The sequence below is a fragment of the Xenopus laevis genome, chromosome 3L, assembly GCF_017654675.1.
Source record: "Xenopus laevis strain J_2021 chromosome 3L, Xenopus_laevis_v10.1, whole genome shotgun sequence".
Taxonomy (NCBI): Eukaryota; Metazoa; Chordata; class Amphibia; order Anura; family Pipidae; genus Xenopus; species Xenopus laevis.
Window position 1 is genome coordinate 147,111,479 of NC_054375.1, and position 20,150 is coordinate 147,131,628.

The 20,150-nt window shown below is 39.4% G+C and overlaps 1 pseudogene; it reads right to left on the minus strand.

Moving 5' to 3' along the window:
- Positions 1 to 883: 883 nt before the first annotated feature.
- LOC108711701 lies at positions 884 to 14,821 on the minus strand (annotated as a pseudogene).
- Between the last annotated feature and the right edge of the window lie 5,329 nt (positions 14,822 to 20,150).

Here is a 20,150-nt window from a genome sequence, read left to right on the forward strand (position 1 = left end):
ATAAGCTATTGTTTCTCCTGCTCAATGCAACTGTAGTGTTATTCTCATATCTACCGCTAGGTGGGGCATGGGAGCATTTTTAGCAGTGCAGGTATCAGGGAGCCTGTCTATTGTTCTGTTGATAGTAGGGATGATTTGGTTCGGGATTCGGCCAGGATTCGACCTTTTTCAGCAGGATTTGGATTCGACTGAATCATTCTGCCTGGCCGAACCGAATACGAATTTGCATGTGCAAATTAGAGGCGGGAAGGGAAATCCCTTGACTTTTTGTCATGAAACAAGGAAGTAAAAAATGTTTTCCCTTTCCCACCCTAATTTGGAGTATTCGGCTGAATCTTTCGCAAAGGATTCGCAATAGTGGATTCGGTGCATCCATAGTTGATAGTCTGCTAGGGGGAATTGGAAAAGGATGGGGGTGATATCATTCCAACTTGTAGTACAGCAGTAACATCAGAACACAAGTCCCATGGCTGAGGGCACCTGGGAAACTGAGAAAATGTCTAGCCCACAATCTGTTTGCTCTTTTAAAACCAGATTTCAATGGTGGATTCTGTTGGAGCAGTACTATAACTGATTTGTTTTGTTTTCCCATAGCAGAATCCCTTTAAGTTGCATGGGGTGCAAGCTAAATCTTCTTCCCCACAGTGGTGTGTTAAATTGGCTTAGGAATTAAAGGAAATTTTTGCTTTGGCCATTTTCCATGCAGCTTCTTTAAATTGTGGTACTGGCTCAGCTTGCAGTTTCAGCCATGCCCAAGTTGCCATTGTCCCAACATAATCCTCCTGTCATGTATTCCCGATATCCTTGCTCAAGAGAATATTTCCAAAACTGAATTTACTGGAAATTTGGTTAATGAAGGAGGAAAGTGCAACATGCAACCCAATGTGAAAAATTCAATGTCTTTTTATTTCAGGGCTATCACATCTTAACCCCAGTGCAGCAGCAGAATAGACTAAAGGGGCTAAACAAAAACAGATATTGAATAAATCACTGCAGTTTCCAGCAAAGATGAAACAGAATCTCTCTCTGGCCGGGTGGCTGATCTGGAGGCTTCTCAGTAAGTCAGTTCATAGCAGCAGGAAGTTTTTTTTAAGTTGAAATTAGGGATGCACTGAATCCAGGGATTCGGCCAGGCGAATCCTAATTTGAATATGCAAATTAGATGCAGGGAGGGAAATTGCGTGACTTTTTGTCACAAAACAAGGAAGTAAAAAAAAATTTCCCCTTCCGACCCCTACTTTGCATGTGTTAATTAGGATTTGGTTCGGTATTTGGCCAAAACTTTTCTGAAGGATTTGGGGTAAGGCTGAATCCAAAATAGTGGATTCGGTGCATCCCTAGTTGAAATTGCATAATAATAAAAGGTGAAAGGAAAGAAAAACAAAAAGCTATTGTGTTCAGGAAGGTTTACCATGAAACAATTAGGGGCACATTTACTAATGGTCGAATATCGAGGGTTAATTAACCCTCGATATTCAACCCTCAAAGTTAAATCCTTCAACTTCGAATATCGAAGTCGAAGGATTTAGGGCTATTCGTTCGATCGACTATCGAATGGTCGATCGAACAATAAATACATATGGAGGACTTAATCGTGATTGGGAACTAACTTGTTATTTTTGATGTTATATTTTTGGAGGTCTAATCCACGGTCAAGTGTTATAACGAACCAATATAAATGGTTTTCTTTAAATTTATACAAGAATCTGATTATGAGCGGTAAATAATTTAAATATTTATTCAATTAATTTATTTAATTAAGTATTATATATAAAATTAATTCTTGGAGTATTCATTCAATTTAACTAAATTAATTTAATATTCTCTGTTTTGCCTTAACATATATTATTAATTTATTGAAGTAATTAATTAAATTTTAGAACTCGTATATATGTAAGTGGCACACTTCTTTCGTTCTAAGGATATACCCTTGGTGTTTTCCTACGATAGGGTTAATGGTTTTAGAAGGGGTGTCGTATTTTTCTCTTTTAAATGTTCACATGGATGGAAACAATTTAGCTTTTTGAGGAAGTGGTTTGTCCACGAAACACGTCAAAGCATACTGATTCTAAAAATGCTCTGTCTAATGTTTTAATGGATTTCTAATAAATGGATGTTTTAAACCTGCTGGTGCTCCGTGTTTGGAAGATATTATCGGAAGTTTTACGCATCGGGAGCGGTTCACGTAGCAGCACAGCGGATACACATCAGCGGGTCAGTAAGTGCTCCCTTTTTCTCATCTGCCTTTACAATTCTAGCCGACGGGAAGGCAGTTGGGGGAGATTAGTCGCCCAAAGAAGAAGCGATTTGTCGATGGGCGACTAATCTCTCGAAATAGCAGCGTGTGTCTCTGCCCTTAAACTCAAGGTACTCCTTTGTACAAAGAAAAGAAAGCAAGTTAATGCCCAACAGACAATTAGCAGGCTTGTAGTAAAGCCAATCATAATATTTCAGTAAAAGGCCATCTTACTCCCCAATCCCATTGACATCTAGCAAGCCCAAATATTTAATTGGCTGGGAGTTCTGTTCTTTCCCGAGTCAGTCATCCCAGGAATGATCTATTCATGCACAATTCATGGGTGCCACTTCTGTGTACATAATCCTTATGATGTTCATGTATTATTAAAAAAAAAAAGATAAATATTATTAGCGGGACCTCTTATGGGCCAGTAGCTCAGTTGGGGCTCTTTTCCCACTGAAGAGATCCAGCTAATTCCATCTATTTTTTCCTGGAGCTCCTCTAATGCCATTGATCACTTCTGGTGTCTTATAAAATCTCCGTCTGGTCAGCAGCTTCATATACAGGTTATAAAGAGTCGGGAGCCTCAGGCTCTGGACCATCTCCTTCCTTTGTATTCGGAACCCAAAGTCCTGAGTCAATACATTGCTTCATGTAAAATCTTGCTTCCTGCAATGCAAGTGAATAAAAATGCGTAAAACAGGATTTGTTAGAAACAAATCAATGAATAATGTGATCACTATAAAGTAGAACAGGTAACGTTATCATTAATCATTGGTGCTTAGTGATATCATGTGTCAGATGCCTCACTTAAACTTGTGTAAACCATAGGAATAGTAGAAGTCACATTAGACAAGTCTATGACCTATATGTCTTGGACTATAGCCTTGTGTATCATCTCAGTGACTTCGAATATCCTTATCATTTACAGCAGGGGGGGTACATTATCCCTTATGAGTGATAGTCAGAGTTCCCTGTATAACTCAGCCTGCAGCCTTGTGCCTTTATATGGTCACAGAACAACCCCTCAGTGACTTCTAATATCCTTATCATTTACAGTAGGGGGTACATTATCCCTTATAATACATGAGTGATAGTCAGAGTTCCCTGTATAACTCAGCCTGCAGCCTTGTGCCTTTATATGGTCACAGAACAACCCCTCAGTGACTTCTAATATCCTTATCATTTACAGTAGGGGGTACATTATCCCTTATAATACATGAGTGATACTCAGAGTTCCCTGTATAACTCAGCCTGCTGCCTTGTGTCTTTATAAGGTCACAGAATAACCCCTCAGTGACTTCTAATATCCTTATCATTTTAAGTAGGGGTATATTATCCCTTATAATACATGAGTGATACTCAAAGGTCCCTGTATAACTCGGCCTGCAGCCTTGTGCCTTTATATGGTCACGGAGTCCCTCATCGTTGCATCATTGTCCTCGCTGCTATAGTATAATATTCAAAGAAAAAATTTTGCAGGCGAGCCACAGGCAAGGCAATATATATGGCACCTCCCAGTCTAGTGCCAATAGCAAACATGCAAATAAGGAATGTTTTTAAGGAAAGGCAGCTCGTTCCTATTTAAACAAGATAATATCTCCATGCACAGTGAGGCCCATACAGAAATGGTTGACTACCCTGCAAAGAGCCATGACCACAAACCAACCGAACACCCGAGAGAGGGATTGAAATGGCAATATTATTTAGGTCTGATCCCCAACATTACTGCTTACCTTCTTTTTTATAAATGTACATACGGTATCTTACATTGCCTTCCAAAAAGAGTTGAAGGTAAAGCCTCTTTTAGGGGCTAAAAGAGGACTAAATTTGTTGGACAAGCAGGTGTCCACAAACATTTAGCCTTTTAGTGTGGATAGCAGTACGGCTCATAGACGATCAGTAGAATAACCTTAAAAATTGACCTTTGGCCACCATAAAACTCTAACATTGAATACCGGCTCATGGTTTAACAGGTTCAATGGAAAATTGTGGTACAGCAACTGACTTACATTAGGGTCAATTTTGCTGATGGTCTCCTGTAACATCTGAATATCTTTAGTATCAAAACATTTCTGAAGCTCCTGTGAAAGTAACAGAGACGAAAATGACTGGTTTGCATTGGCACAGGCAAACAAAACTTACAGGGTTGCTTCCCTTGGTATTTCCAGGATCAGCGGTATCTCTATCCCTTACTCTTAGTTAGGTATTGTAGAGAGAAACAAAAGGATTTGGGGTGAGCCCGTTTATAACTGGGAAGGGTAAGGATTTACTGAATGGCTCACTTTGACAGCTCAAACATATCTGGCAAGAGGTGCATTCGTTGGGGGTGATAATCTGGTGATTTTTACTATGTGATAGGTGGTTACTATGTGATAGGTGGTTACTATGTGATTGATAGGTGGTTACTATGTGATAGGTGGTTATGTGAGTGTAGGGATGTAGAAATAATTCCTTATAATCTTCCTTGTATATAAAGGAAGCCTAATTCTTATGTTGCACAATGTGTTTCAAGAAGCAGAGAGTTTCTCCTTGAGGATCTGATAAACAGAACTTTTACTGGAGCTGTACTAGCACTTTCAACAAAACATGCCCTCCCACACTAAATGGCTGGAACAGAGCTTGGCGGAGACGACATGGCATTTTGCTAAAGAACTGCTCATAGCCCTACATCCAGAGGAATTTAAAGAGAAAATAACCACTTACAGATGGGAGAGATTCATAAACCTCCACGGGATCCAGCGCTCCCGGACCAAGTCTCTTTTTCTTTTCCTCCTCCTCGTACGCCTTCATTGCCTTCTCTATTCGAGCCTTGGCTCTCTCCCTCACTCTGCCCTTGAAGGATTCCAGTTCATCATTAAATGCGTCCATGTACTGCTGGTCTGCAGTCTGTCAAAGTAACAACTAGGGGTAGTTACAAATCTTTACTTTAAAGGGATACTGTCATGGGGAAAAAAAATTAAAAATTAACCAGTTAATAGTGCTGCTCCAGCAAAATTGTGCACTGAAATCCATTTCTCAAAAGAGCAAACAGATTTTTTTGTATTCAATTTTGAAATCTGACATGGGGCTAGACATTTTGTCAATTTACCAGCTGCCCCAAGTCATGTGACTTGTGTTCTGATAAACTTCAATCACTCTTTAGTGCTGTACTGCAAGTTGGAGTGATATCATCCCCCTCCGCCCCCCCCAGCAGCCAAACAAAAGAACAATGGGAAGGTAACCAGATAACAGCTCCCTAACACAATATAACAGCTGCCAGGTAGATCTAAGAACAACACTCAATAGTAAAAATCCATGTCACACATGTCCATGTCACACTGAGACACATTCAGTTACATTGAGAAGGAAAAACAGCAGCCCGCCAGAAAGCATTTCTCTCCTAAAGTGCAGGCACAAGTCACATGACCAGGGGCAGCTGGGAAATTTACAAAATGTCTAGCCCCATGTCAGATTTCAAAATTGAATATAAAAAATCTCTTTGCTCTTTTGAGAAATGGATTTCAGTGCAGAATTCTGCTGGAGTAGCACTATTAACTGAAAAACATGTTTTCCGATGACAGGATCCCTTAAATGCAGGTTCTGGTATAAAGATAAACACAGATATATTACTCATTGGCTGCCACAGGAGAAGGTATGGCCGACTGACACTGGTAAGTAAACTGTCCATAGCCCCAAAGACATACTAATAGTACAATAGTAGTGTACAATAGTATGTTGCAACGCTACCTTAAATGAAACCTCTCTAAAACGGAAATGGCTCTCTTTCCTCCAACTAACACCATTAACATCCCGGAAGTATTGATCAATTCCACTATCACCCCCTCTCCCCAGTCCCGGTGCCTTGGGGTTATCCTAGATTCTGCCCTGTCCTTCACTCCTCATATCCAGTCACTTATTTGATCATGTCACTTCCACCTAAGGAACATATCCAAAATACGATCATTTATCACCCAAGATGCTGCAAAAATTCTTATTCACTCTTTCGTCATATCATGTCTAGACTACTGTAACTCTCTTTTAATTGGCCTCCCCCTCCAGAGACTGTCACCTCTCCAGTCCATAATGAACACTGCTGCGAGGCTCATACACCTCAGCAACCGCTCCTCCTCTGCCTCGCCATTCTGTCAATCCCTACACTGGCTTCCAATACCTTTCAGAATAAAAATTCAAATTACTGACCCTGACATTCAAAGTAGTTCATAACTATGCCCCAGCCTACATCTGATCTCATCTCTATATACTCACCCAAACGCTTACTACACTCCTCTCCTGACCTGCTCTTCAACTCTTTTCTCATTACCTCCTAACATGCTCGTTTTCATTTCATTCCCACTTCATTCTGATCTTGCCCACTTCCACACCTTGTGTCTTATTCCCTTCCCTTTAGGGTAGGGACACACTGGCCGATTTGGAGAGTTTTAGTCGCCTGGCGACTAATCGCAGCGACTTTTCTCCCCGAATGCTTCCCCTCTCTCTGCGCCTGGCTAAAATGAAAAATCGCCTGCGCTAATCACACGCGGCGATTCGTTTTCCGAAGTCGCCCGAAGTTGCCTCACGAGGAAACTTCGGGCGACTTCGGAAAACGAATCGCCGCGTGTGATTAGCGCAGGCGATTTTTCATTTTAGCCAGGCGCAGAGAGAGGGGAAGCATTCGGGGAAGATTGGTCATGGAAAGTCGCGGCGATTAGTCGCCAGGCGACTAAATCTCCCCAAATCGCCCAGTGTGTCCCTGCCCTTAGATTGTAAGCTGTTTTGTACCAGTATTGGTTGTGTTGTATGTAACTCCATATGTTCTATATACAGTATGTAATTAATGTGATTTAGTTGTATAGACACATTTACTTTACAGCGCTGTGAAATATGCTGGCGCTATATAAATACATATTAATAATAATAAAATAATAAATAGTAGTAGACAATAGTAGTACAAAACAAAGGTCTGTACGATTTTCGGTCATCCCGGGATTTTCCGTACCACGGCGAATGGTCATTTAGTCAGAGAGACTAGACGATTTCTTTGCATATATTGCCTATCTATTGCAATCTAATCACTATTTGTCGGACATAAATTTCATCCGATTTGTTATTTTTCCTATTTTGTTTAAACCCGGATGGTTGGTTGTAGATTGCTACGTTGAAATGAACAATCTTGTCACTCAAAGAATAAAATCTGCACGTCTATTTCTAAATTACTCTGTTTACATTGCAAATAATTCACTTTACCATATAAAATTTCATTCCTAACCCCACAAGTGTATTTTAGTTGTAATATTGGTGTGTAGGTGCATCTCAAGTCATTTTGCCCAGTCATGTGCTTTTAGAAAGAGCCAGCACTTTAGGATGGAACTGCTTTCTGGCAGGCTGTTGTTTCTCCTACTCAATGTAACTGAATGTGTTGCAGTGGGACCTGGATTTTTACTATTGAGTGCTGTTCTTGGATCTACCATGGAGTGGTTATCTGGTTATATATAGCCAATGAGCTCATTGTTTGTGATAATGATCTCTGTTTGGCTAAGACTGTGAGTACAGCCTTTGGCCAAGCACTCTATGGGTGCCCTTAGTATCTAGACTTTCAGCCTGACTGATCTGTTCAGGGAGTTCACTGCCAAGGAAATTGTGCAAAATCAGAGCTGGCAGCATATCATTATTAGCACACACCTTGATCTTGGTGAAGAACTGTCAGAAGCAGGCCCTGGCATCCACCTTCAAGCTCTTGGCCAGTTCCAGGACAAACTGCATAACAATAGTCTGATGGGCGACTTGTTCCATAAGGGCGTGTTTCTGGGAAAAGGGAGAAAATAAACAGAGGTTGATATTACAGTTCTATCACAGCATTTTACAGAATACAGGTACAGGACCAGTTATCCAGAATGCTTGGGACCTTGGGTTTTCTGGATAAGGGAACTTTCCATAACTTGAAACTTCATACCTTACATTAGCTAAAAATTATTTAAACATTAAATCAACCCAATATGATTATTTTTCCACAAATAAGGATTAAATGGGTTGTTCACCTTTAAATTAACTTTTGCTATGATGTAGAGAGTGATATTTTGAGACAATTTGCAATTGGTTTCCACTTTTTATAACTTGTGTGTTTTGAGTAATTTAGCAGCTCTCCCAGTTTGAAATTTCAGCAATCTGGTTGCTAGGGTCCAAATTACCCTAGCAACCATGCACAAATTTCAATAAGACACTGGAACATGAATAGGAAAGGCCTGAACTGAAAGAGGAGTTAAAAGGATAGCAATAACAATAAATGTGTAGCCTTACAGAGCATTTGTTTTTTAGATGGGGTCAGTGACCCCCATTTGAAAGCTGAAAAGAGTCCGGAGAAGCAATAAAATAAAGCAATAAAAAAAAACTGACTTTACTACCCTCAAGGGTTTTAATGCCCAGAAATTCCCTATTAATTTAGTTGAACTGAATAAGCCCCTTGGAGTGGTGAAACATTTTCAAGAAAAACTCTAAATGTCCAGTTGCTTTGACTTAAAGGAGTTGCTCACCTTTGAGATAACTTTTAGTATGATGTAGGAAGGGATATTCTGAGACAATTTGCAATTGGTTTTCATTTTTTATTACTTAAGGCTTTTGAGTTATTTAGTTTTTATTCAGCAGCTCTGCAATTTGCATTTTAAGCTGGTAGCAAGGGTCCAAATACCCCTAGCAACCATGCATTGATTTGAATAAGAGACTGGAATATGAATAGGAGAGGCCTGAATATAGATATGAGTAATAAAAAGTAGCAATAAAGATACATTAGTAGCTTTACAGAGCATTTGAGAAGTGGTCAGCAACGCCCATCTGAAAGCTGCAAAGAGTCTAATCTCTCAAACTGCCTTCCCGCCGGCTGGGTGGCACTCAGAGCGATTTGTTTTCCGAAGTCGCCCAAAGTTGCCTCACAAGGAAACTTTGGGTGACTTTGGAAAATGAAGCATTCAGAGTGCCATCCCGCCGGCGATTTACATTCTAGCCGGTGGGAAGATTAGTCGCCCTGAAGAAGAGGAGATTTGTCGTCGGGCGATTTATTTCCCGAATCTAACCATGTGTCTCTGCCCTAAAGGTGAACCATCCCTTTAATTATATATTAGTTTGAATCAAGTACAAGATACTATTGATTTATTACAGAGTAAAAGGTAATCTATTGGAGACCACCTTCCCGTAATTTGGAGGTTTTTGGATAACGGGTTTCCAGATAACAGATCCTACAGCTGTATTGTTAACTTTTCCAATGTACTAGTTTGGACAGAGACTGTATTACAGATTAGTTTCCTTTATCCATACTGGACCAAAACATTCCACAGAGTTTTACAGAGATTATACATCATTCACATCACTGGAGCCAAGTCCAAATCACATTCACGCACACTACTTTATTTTTCAGGAGCCAGTTAACCTGCCTGTATGTTTATGAGCCATAGGAGGAAACCAGAGTACCTGTAGGAAACTCATACAGATATGGGCAGAACATACCCTGGCTGTAATCAAACCTAGGACCCCAGTGCTAATGCAGTATCTATAGAAACTGACAAAATGTTGATTTTTTTCCCTTTTCCTCTTCTAAATCAATGCACCAGATAACCAAGTATTTGGCAGTCTCTTCACACACCAAATGAGGGTTATCTAATAAATATTTCTGACTGTCATCCCAGCGGTGGAGCATACCTTTAGAAATAGGGGGTTATAAACAAAGGAACAGCATCAGTAAAGAACAATATGAAGGATCACTACCCAGTCAAAAGGGAACATTTCAATTAGGAATGCCCAAATCCAGGATTCAGTCTTTTTCAGCAGGATTCGGATTTACCCGAATCCTTCTGCCCGACCCGGGTCCTAGTTTGCATATGCAAATTAGGGGCGGGGAGGGTAATCATGTGACTTTTTGAACAAGGAAGTAAGAATGTTTTCCCCTTTCCACCCCTGATTTTCATATGCAAATTAGGATTCAGTTTGGTATTTGACAGAATCTTAGACGAAGGATTCAGGAGTTCGGCCGAATCCAAAATAGCTGATTCGGTGCATCCCTTATTTCAATCTCTGAACTATTGGTTTCAAAGCAAATGTTAGGACCCTCTTATGGTGCCAGGTTTCTTCATACTCAGGAGGGTCAATAGAGAAGCACAGGTTGCTCTTTTGGAATTATTGTATAATCATTGCTTCCTTAATCATTCCTTCATCAATACAGTGATGAAGTGAATACTATAAACAGGATCCCTCCTGGAAGATCACACAGGCTTTAATACAACCTGTAACTAACTAAATAAACAAACTAGTTATATGAGATATTTTATGTACATGTACTAGTCGCTACTCCTATGTATGAGTGTTAAAGGAGAACTAAAGCCTAACTACAGAAGTAGGCTAGAAATGTTGTTTTGTGCTTCTGTACCAGCCCAAGGCAACCACAGCCATTTAGCAGTAAAGATCTGTGTCTCCAAAGATGCCCCAGTAGCTCCCCATCTTCTTTTCTGCTGATTCACTGCACATGCTCTGTGCTGCTGTCACTTACTGAGCTTAGGGACCCACTCACAATATACAGTACACATAGAATAGAAATGTCACAATATAAGGCTGATTAGTAATTAATAAAGATAATTACTACATGGCGGCACAGAAACCAGTGCAATTAGCATCAGAATTTAATAATCAGTCCTGTAGCATCAGCTTATATTACAGGGGAAGCTCATTTTCTGCTGGATAATTAGTGACGAGCCCTAAGCTTAGCTTCTCAACAGCCAATCAGAGCCCACTGAGCATGTGAGTGTCACAGACACTTTCCAAGATGGTGACCCCCTGTGACAAGTTTGAAGTCCTGGATCATTGCTGCTATTGACAAGCTGAAACTTTAGGCTGGTGCAATAAGTTCACTATATAAAATATGGCATTTTTAGCCACATTCATTTTTAGGGTTTAGTTTTCCTTTAAGCCCAAATGATATACTAACTTTTTTGAATATAATCAGTAGTGATTATTGTTTGCTGACCTTATGTTGAAGGGATTCTATCATGATTGTTATGGTGTAGTTTTTATTTCTAAATTACACTGTTTACACTGCAAATAATTCACTCTACAATATAAAATTGTATTCCTGAATCAGCAAGTATATTTTTTTAGTTGTAATATTGGTGTGTAGGTGCATCTCAGATCATTTTGCCTGGTCATGTGCTTTCAGAAAGAGCCAGCACTTTAGGATAGAACTGCTTTCTGGCAGGCTGTTGTTTCTCCTACTCAATGTAACTGAATGTGTCTCAGTGGGACCTGGATTTTACTATTGAGTGCTGTTCTTAGATCTACCAGGCAGCTGTTATCTTGTGTTAGGGAGCTGTTATCTGGTTACCTTCCCATTGTTCTGTTGTTAAATTGCTGGGGGGGAGGGGGAGAAAGGGATGATATCACTCCAATTTGCAGTACAGCAGTAAAGAGTGACTGAAGTTTGTCAGAGCAAGTCACATGACTGGGGGCAGCTGGGAAACTTACAATATGTCTAGCCCCATGTCAGATTTCAAAATGCTGCCGGAGCAGCTCTATTAACTGCAGCGTTTTGGGAAAAAAAACTGTTTTCCACGACAGTATTCCTTTAATATTGTATACTCTGTATATAACTATATGTATGAATATTCCATAATTATAAATAGCTAATACTAGGGCTTTAGTATGTTATAGAATGGCCAGTTCTAAGCAACTTTTCAATTGGTCTTCACTATTTATTCATTTTTTATAGTTTTTGAATTATTTGCCTTTTTCTTCTGACACTTTCCAGCTGTCAAATGGGGGGTCATTGACCCCATCTAAAAACAAATGCTCTGTAAGGCTACAAATGTATTGTTATTGCTACTTTTTATTACTCTTCTTTCTATTCTCTCCTGTTCATATTCCAGTCTCTTCAAATCAAATCAATGCATGGTTGCTAGGTTAATTTGAACCCTGGCAACCAGATTTCTGAAACTGGAGAGCTAAATAGAAAAAAGCTAAATAATCTCAATAACTCGCTTGCTAATTGTCTCAGAATAGCACTTTCTACATCATACTAACAGTTAATTTAAAGAGACTGTTCACTTTCCAAACACTTTTTTAAGTTCAGTTGTTTTCAGATTGTTCCCTAGAAATAAAGATTTTTGTTCAATAACTTTCCATTATTTTTATTTTACTGGTTTTGCAAAAATTAAGTTTAAAGTTGAATGTTTGTGTCTCTGGTGTTTGAGTCTGGCAGCTCAGTAATTCCGGTGCAGATTCTGAACTGTTACAATTTACTACATTTAGTTGATAAAATTGTTGATCCATTTCTCAGCAGCATCTCTGGAGTATTAGCAACTATTGTATCAATTCTAACAGCTGCCTGTAATGAAACCCAGAGATTCTGCTCAGCAGGGACAAAAATAAGAAATGTATCAACTAAATGTATCAGGTTAGAACAGTTTACAGGGTCGGCGACCCCCCCTTCTAGAAGGTGAAAAATTACACTTTACACTTCAATATTAGAAAACCGGTGAAACATAGAAAATAGAAAGTAATTGGAAAAAGTCCTTATTTCTGGTGATCTATCTGAAAACAACTAGTTGTTTGAAGGTGAACAACCCCTTTAAAGCTGAACAACCCCATTAATGATTGCTATTCATTTATTCATTCCTTATTTCTCTTTATAATTTTCAACTTTCATTTTCTATTAATTGTTTGGATTATGCAACATTTTTGTCAGTATTTAGTTTTGTATTTTTGCTCTGTGTGGGTTTACATCGCTATTCACAATTTTGTATGTAAATCGGTAAATTGGCAATTTGTTTTCACAATTGTGATTGGTTGAGATATACACTCTTGTGATTGGTCACAGCCCCTATATAAGAAGTGTACATGGGGGTGTCCAGTAGACTATGAGTAAGTGCCCCAGTAGGCACAAATGCATTAGGCCTTCACTTGTATTGTCCTAATAAATGGATTTGAACTTTTAACCATTTTTTTTGGTTTGTTGCTTTTAAAAAAAAAAACCTCACATCTTTTGCGGTTGTATTTAATTCAACCTGTACCCTTTTCTTGCTAAAAGAGTTGAATTTGAATGAAATTGTCACTACACTAAATAATGATAAAAAGTACAGTCTGGGGCACCAATTCTTTATAGCCATTGATATGTACAGCCTGCACTAGTACCAGTCACCCAAGGATCCCCATATTAAACGTATCCAAAATGCCACTTAATTAGTTATCACTCACTCATTGAATCCAATGGTAAATGTATGGACTGCAAAATGGATTGTCACTCACCAAAGTGCTTCAGCTGCTTGATGTTCTTTTCGACAAAGGTTTTGTGTTTTTGCTCCTTCTCCTCCTCTGTTACTTGTTTGTTTTCAGGTTTAACATTAAATACGCTCTGTCCACCAAATAGAGGAACAAGAGGATTTAGAAAGTAGTGTAACCACGGCATACCCAGCTACAGTCTAGAGCCTTGTAAAGACAGCAGCAAAGACAAAACAATATCAGAAGTAAAATGCTGCTATGCATAAAGGATGCTGTAAATGGCTTAAAAGAACAGTAAGATCAAACAATAAAAGTGTTTTAAAGTAATAAAAATATAATTCAGTGTTGCCCTGCACTGGTAAAACTGTTGTGTTTGCTTCAGAAACACTACTATAGTTTATATAAATAAGCTGCTGTGTAGCAATGGGGGCAGCCATTCAAAGGAGAAAAGGCTCAGGTTACACAGCAGATAAGCTCTGTAGAATATAATGGTGTTATCTATTATCCACTATTTAACCTGTGCCATATAGACTTTTTTAAATTTCTGCCATTGCTACACAGCAGCTAGTTTATATGAACTATAGTAGTGTTTCTGAAGCAAACACATCAGTTTTACCATTGCAGGGCAACACTAAATGATATTTTCATTAGAACACTTTAATTATTTTTCAGTGATACTGTAAAGCAGTGATCCCCAACCAGTAGCTTGTGAGCAACATGTTGCTCTCCAACCCCTTGGATGTTGCTCACAGTGGCCTCAAAGCAGGTGATTATTTTTGAATTCCAGGCTTGGATGCACATTTTGGATGCATAAAAACCAGATGTACTGCCAAACAGAACCTCAATGTAGGTTGACAATCCACATAGGGGTTACTAAATGGCCAATCACAGCACTTTTTTGGCGCCCCAGGAACGTTATGCATGCTAGTGTTGCTCCCCAACTCCTTTTTCTTCTGAATGTTGCTCATGGGTTCAAAAGGTTGGGGATCCCTGCTGTAAAGACTGGTTGGCTGAGAAAAATAAATACATTTATATGTAATATGGTTACAGCGCTTTAATTTCAGCAGAATAACCCAAGCCACCACCTACCTTGTTGAAGCCCTCCTTGCTCAGAGTGTCAACATTCCACGGCATTGTCTTCTCTTTCTTCCTCAATTCACCCTCTTTCTTCTCCCAGTCCCTCTGCTGTCTCTTCAGCAGACAAAGGTCTGACTGTAGCTTCTGTATATCACTCTGTGCTGCATCTTTAAGGCCTAGCTCATTCAGCTTTTTCTGACAATCCACCAGCTTCTTCTTTCACTCGACGGCCCCTTTAGATAACTCCTCTTTCTCCTTGTCGAACTGCTCCATCCTTTCCACACGGAAGAGAAAAGTCAAAACGGCATTATTTAAGCTGTTGTTCTAGCGGCTAAAACTTTGGCAAAAAGTGTTAATGAAGTCTACAGATGCACTGGAGTAAAGGGGTTTGTATCCAAAGGCTTTACCCTGACATATCGGGAAAGAGGCAGCTACAGGGTGTCCGCTACAGGGTGTGCGCTACAGGGTGTGCGCTACAGGGTGTGCGCTACAGGGTGTGCGCTACAGGGTGTGCGCTACAGGGTGTGCGCTACAGGGTGTGCGCTACAGGGTGTCCGCTACAGGCTGTCCGCTACAGGCTGTCCGCTACAGTCATCTTTGAATAATCAAAATGAGGACTGCAGAAACGGTCTGATTTTGGCCGACTCTTTGGCAGAATTCTGTCCCTATCTGTCATTACCTGGTGACGCCATCGGAAGAGACTGGCAGTATCAATGTTGGGATGAGTGTCATCTTCGTCATCAGAAACTTCAACGTGGTCCCACACGCTATAATCCACCATTGTGTAGCAGAGATTAGACAAGTAGGAGAGTCGCTAAAATGAAAGGCATAAAGAAATACTGATTTACATGTATACATATATTTTTTTTTTAATATGACAATATACTGCTGACATTTATCTTCATTATACAGCATTATTTACACCGCTTACTATATACCTTCTTATGCATGCAATTACATTTATAACCCAAAAAAAAACACATAAGTACACATAAGGTTGTTATACTATGGAGTTATTAAAGGTCTGTATTTCTACTAGCTACAGATGCAGCTTCTACATTTCTAGAAGATTATCTAATGTATCTGTCTTGCATTAATCTGTGCTGACATAGCTTTGCCAGTTGTCCTCACTCCTGAAGAACATATATATTCTTTGACCACCACCAGTAGCTGTCAGACTGCCTCAAGCTGCATATTTTTATAAATTTCCAATCAGCTTGCTCCCTCCTGAACCGTATCATCTGGGTGCCTCAGATCTGCCCTGTTCTCCTGTCATATTTCAGAAAATACAGTGCAGCATGCTTGGCAGTGCCATTTTTGGTGAGGATAGATCCTGAACTCACGTCTTTAAAAAAAATCATACAGATGCAATATATTTATTTTGATAAATCTTCCTTTCATTCTAATAGACACGCATTCAAGCCTGTGTGTAAGGCACTAAAGCACTATCCTCTTATGAAAGGATTGGCGAGTGATACTCATTATCCTCTAGTCTAAATAACTCAACTAAGATAATGAAATTCCAGCAGATAGCAGTGCAAGTGTGCAACTCCTACTAGTTATTGTTGCTGCGCCTGCCTCATCACTTTCAGGGACTGAATCCAGGAACAGAACCAGCACAGTAGCACTGGGGCAATGAGACACTTGTGGGATTTCCTGGGCCACACTGTAATGGAGCTTTTATAAATCCCCTTTAATCTCTGGATACATCACAGTTTTTCTCTACAGAATGCAATGAAAGGCTGTCATTGGGGGCAATTCTACAGAGGACAATGTAAATAAGCTTTAATGCTCTTTGGTCTCTGTCCCAACTTTGACCAAACCAACGTTACAAATATACAGAAACATTGGGGTAACAGTCACGCTGATATAGTTCCAGGGGTACCCAGGGCACAAATAATCACTCACCCCCAAATCTCCCCCTAACTGACCTTCAAGTTGGGCCTCCTTAGCTCATAACAAGTACAGATATATAGAAACATTGGGGTAACAGTCACCCTGCTATAGTTCCAGGGGTACCCAGGGTACAAATAAACACTCACCCCAAATCTACCCCTAACTGGCCTTCAGACTGGGCCCCCTTAGCTCATAACAAGCTTACAGATATATAGAAACATTGGGGTAACAGTCACCCTGCTATAGTTCCAGGGGTACCTAAATCTCACTGTAACTGGCCTTTAAGGAATAATAACAGTCCTGTTGTATTTGATGGATGCTTAAGAAAAGGAAAGTTTGACCATCCAGTGAAATGTGTAAGTGCAACTCCCAGCTAAGTGCATGTGAGTAGTTCTGCAACATCTGGGAGCAGTGAGCAGTCTCTCGCTTTATGATATAAATTCAGAGCAATAGTCTTGAGAGTGACTCTCGTTGATATCACAAATAGACTTTCAGCCAAATTATCCGCCTGCCACATCCCATGGACTAGAATAAGAAACATGGAAGGGATAAGGGGAATCACAGGGAAATAAGATACTATGACCAAGACATACACAGCTTGGTCCCAGATTTTGTTGGACTACAACTCCCAGACCCAGTTAGTTAGTGAACAATGATGGGAGTTGTAGTTCAGGGACATGTCAGGAGATTCTGGGCAAGAGCAGTGTGTATAAGTACATAGTATATACCAGTACAGTACATAACTAGAAATAAAAGTAGCACCCAGCTATGAGAATAATACATTACCTAGCACACCAGGGTGCAGCTTCAGGCCCCTCACAGGGTTCTGCAAATCTCCTGCACTCTGTCTCAGCCTGCCCACTCAATGACATCACTTCCTTTACCTCAATGCGGCTGCTTTGCCCTTACACTATGGTCGTCTAACTAACGTCCGTCTTTCATTTTCCCTTCTCCTTACGTCACTTCCTTTTATTTGCTAGAAGGGCTAATTTGTGCTTGTCGCAGGGAGGGTGCTTAGTTGAGTGTGGTCTGTGAAGGAGGGAGGCGGGACAGATACTGCTTTGTAGGGAACCGTTCTATGCAACTTTTTACTATACATTCATCGTAAAAATTAGATGCTTTTAAAGTTGTTTTGTTATTTGTTTTCAAAGCAGTATTTATCTGGCTGTTTGTATTCATTGCACTGCCGGTTCTGATCCTCCAACAATGTAGCAGAACCAGAGAACACAAACTAATAAACCAAACACTGCTTTTTATTGCAATTACATTTACAAATCCCCTCCTTAACCCAATATGTAATTGATTTTAAAGTTTTTCTATATTGTCTGTTCAAAGCAGTATCCATCTGGCTGTTTATATTATTAGCACTGCTGCTTCCGACTTCTCAAACAATGTAGCAGAACCAGAGAACACAAACTATTAACCAAATAATGTTTTTTTATTGCAATTACATTTACACATCAACTTAACCCAATATGTAATTTGATTTTAAAGTTGTTTTGTAATTTCTATTCTAAAACACTCTCCATCTGGGTGTAAACTTTATATTCATTGCACTGCCGGTTCTAAACCTCCAACAATGTAGCAGCAGAGAACATAAACTATTAACCAAACACTGCTTTTTATTGCAATTACATTTACACATTACCTTAACCCAATATGTAATTTATTTTAAAGTTGTTTTGTAATTTCTATTCAAAGCAGTATCCGTTTGGCATTTATATTCATTGCACTGCTGGTTCTGATCCTCCAACAATGTAGCAGAACCAGAGAACACAAACTGATAACCAAACACTACTTTTTATTGCAATTACATTTACAAATCCCCTGCTCAACCCAATATGTAATTGATTTTAAAGTTGTTCAAAGCAGTATCCATCTGGCTGTTTATATTATTAGCACTGCTGCTTCCGACTTCTCAAACAATGTAGCAAATCCAGACAATGCAAACATTGTTTTTTTTTTTTTTTGCAATTTCATTTAAAAATCACCTTAAACTGATATATTTGATGGTAATGGTTTATGATCAGTTACTAAATGTGCTTAAAGTGATACTGACACTAAAAAATGTTCTTTTGAAAATATTAATCTACATTAAAAGTTGCCTATAGATTATGTTGATCATTTTTCGCTGACAGTTCTGCTTTTTTAAGTAATTGTTACTTGAAGTTCCTAAACCTGACAGTTTTGCCAACCTGACTGTCCCATCTCAGTCTGTCAGAGTCTCTAATGCTAACGGACCCTTGCTGCACAAATATGGCAGCCCCCTCATACAGGAACAGGGTAGTAAGAAAGGTAAAGTAAAAGCATCAGGCAAATACTCTTATGGCAAAATTATAAATAGTAGGGATGCACCGAATCCACTATTTTGGATTCGGCCGAACCCCCGAATCCTTCGCGAAAGATTCGGCCGAATCCTAATTAGCATATGCAAATTAGGCATATGCAAATTAGGTGTGGGAAGGGGAAAACATTCTTTACTTCCTTGTTTTGTGACAGAAATTCACGCGATTAGGATTCGGATTCGGTTCGGCCTGGCAGAAGGATTCGGCCGAATCCGAATCCTGCTAAAAAAGGCCGAATCCTGGATTCGGTGCATCCCTAATAAATAGCATTCAAAGAATATTATGATAGATAATAAAAAAGGATATTTTCTGATGTCAGTATTTCTTTAATTTCCAAAAGAATGGCCCATAAAAATGAGGCTTAATACCAATGTTATTAATAAGGAAAAATCATACAATTATAAGAAGGCTGTTAAGAAAAACTCATCCTTGGCCAATAAGTTGCTGGCTCAGTCTAAAAGGGCACAATTGGTGGCCTTTATTGTCCCATGTGTGGCTAGACATACTTGTGGATTCTGGAGAGGAGTGCTGCATAGTTGTAACCAAGACCAATAAGCTTGACATCTATGGTAGGCGATGTACATTATTTTTATAATGTATTTATAAAGTGCCTTTGTATATTCTGCAAACAATGGAGAACACAAACCACACCACTGATGGACCCAAACCAGTTACTAATAGAGTAACAATGGATCAGAGGGTCCAGCCCATAAGCACTTACTTTGTTTTTTTGAGGTCCCACCACATTAAAGTGCATTTCAGTGGGTGCCAGTGGCATAACTAGATGTTACTGGGCCCTACAGCAAAATAATTTTAGGGCTTCCAAAATATCCAGAAGTTGTCCTGTTTTACAATATATATTACATTTACTCATTAATTAGGGCCTCAGGGGCCCCCAATACCACCTGCCCCCCCTGCTTTTCCATGATTATACATAAGATTTTCCAAGACTTTACATAAAAATGGTGTCCTAAAGTTCCCAAAAATGGCTGCTTGTCCTCAAGGATTGTTATTAACGTAGAACCCCCATTTTATGTTTTTCAGGGGACCAGAAAAAAATGGTGTAAAATCCAGAAAAATTTAAAATCATGGAAATGTATTCTGCATAATATATAGGTGGGACCAAAAAACAACAATGAGGGAAAACTTAAAGGGATCCTGTTATCGGAAAACATGTTTTTTTCAAAACGCATCAGTTAATAATGCTGCTCCAGCAGAATTCTGCACTGAAATCCATTTCTCAAAAGAGCAAACAGATTTTTTTATATTCAATTTTGAAATCTGACATGGGGCTAGACATTTTGTCAATTTCCCAGCTGCCCCTGGTCATGTGACTTGTGCCTGCACTTTAGGAGAGAAAT